Source organism: Salvelinus sp. IW2-2015, unplaced genomic scaffold (genome assembly GCF_002910315.2).
Source record: "Salvelinus sp. IW2-2015 unplaced genomic scaffold, ASM291031v2 Un_scaffold16393, whole genome shotgun sequence".
NCBI classification, from domain to species: domain Eukaryota; kingdom Metazoa; phylum Chordata; class Actinopteri; order Salmoniformes; family Salmonidae; genus Salvelinus; species Salvelinus sp. IW2-2015.
The window spans coordinates 1,343,534-1,345,125 of record NW_019957565.1 but is presented as its reverse complement, the minus strand read 5'-3'; positions in this window follow the sequence as shown (position 1 = coordinate 1,345,125).

The following is a 1,592-nucleotide window of genomic DNA, read 5'->3' as shown; positions in this document are numbered from 1 at the left end:
GATACAGTCCTGTTGTTATTATTGTACTACTGGTTATTAGATACAGTCCTGTTGTTATTATTGTACTACTGGTTATTAGATACAGTCCTGTTGTTTTATTGTACTACTGGTTATTAGACACCGTACTGTTGTTATTATTGTACTTGTCACGATCGTCTTCTTGTGAGAGATTGGACCAAGGCGCAGCGTGTGCAAAATACATCTCTTTATTGTGGAAGAGAGAAAAAACACGAAAACGAACACTATACACAAACAAAAACAACAAACGACCGTGAAGCTAAATAACGTAAGTGCACAGACAAGCAACAAACGTTCAACATAGACAATTACCCACAAACACATGATGCCCATGGCTGCCTTAAATATGGCTCCCAATTAGAGACAATAAACCACAGCTGTCTCTAATTGAGAACCAATCYAGGCAGCCATCGACATACAAACACCTAGACAAGWCATTTCCCCATTAAACCTACAAACCCCTAGACAACCCAAAACACATACTTCCCCATGTCACACCCTGACCTAACTAAAATAATAATGAAAACAAAGATAACTAAGGCCAGGGTGTGACAGTACTACTGGTTATTAGATACAGTCCTGTTGTTTTATTGTACTACTGGTTATTAGATACAGTCTTGTTGTTATTATTGTACTTCTTGGCATTATGCAACAGAAGACCAGATCCTGGGATTCTTCCTGGCAGGGGAGCCTCCTCCAACAGGTTGCCGTGGAGAGCATGGGACAGTCATATGAAGGACAGCAGCAAGAAGTTGTCTCTTCTGCCCCGGAACTGTTGCCAGGTGTGACTGACTATCGGGTGTGACTATATTGTCTATCCAGCCCCGGCACCGTGGTCAGACACGGCTGCGTTTGAGACCGGGGCAGGGACACGTCAAGTCCTCGGCCCCCACTGGTTCTGAGGAGTCACCTGCTACGGAGACTAAGCCTACACCAGATATCATTCCCGATCCCCCCTCCGCTGTCGAGGAGTCTGGGGGAACCCTCTCCCCAACTCAGGCGGCCTATGAGATTCCTGCAGCATCGCCACACGGTAGTGAGCCTATATTGCTGACTGGATCCTATTTCTCACCACCACCAGATCATCAACAGCCAAATCTACCGGGGTGACCACCCAGACATCCCCCTGTGTCCTGTCCCAGAGTCACGACCCATTCCTGCTCCTGGGGTCCAAGCTGATCCACCATCTGCCCTGGACTTACCAGCACTGCCTCCTAATCTGGCCCTGACTCTGGGTCTACCGTTGGTGCCTGCTCCAGGGCTCCATTTGGTGCCTGCTCCAGGGCTCCATTTGGTGCCTGCTCCAGGGCTCCAGTTGGTGCCTTGCCCTGGGCCCTCCTCTGGTTTCTGCACTGGGGGCACAGCCCACCTCTGTGGGGGAACCACCTCCGTGCCTGCTCTCCACTGCTGGGGCACAGCCCACCTCTGTGGGGGAACCACCTCCGTGCCTGCACCTCTCCACTAAGCTGGGCACAGCCACCTCTGTGGGGGAACCACCTCCGTGCCTGCTCTCCACTGCTGGGGCACAGCCCACCTCTGTGGGGAACCACCTCCGTGCCTGCTCTCACTGCTGG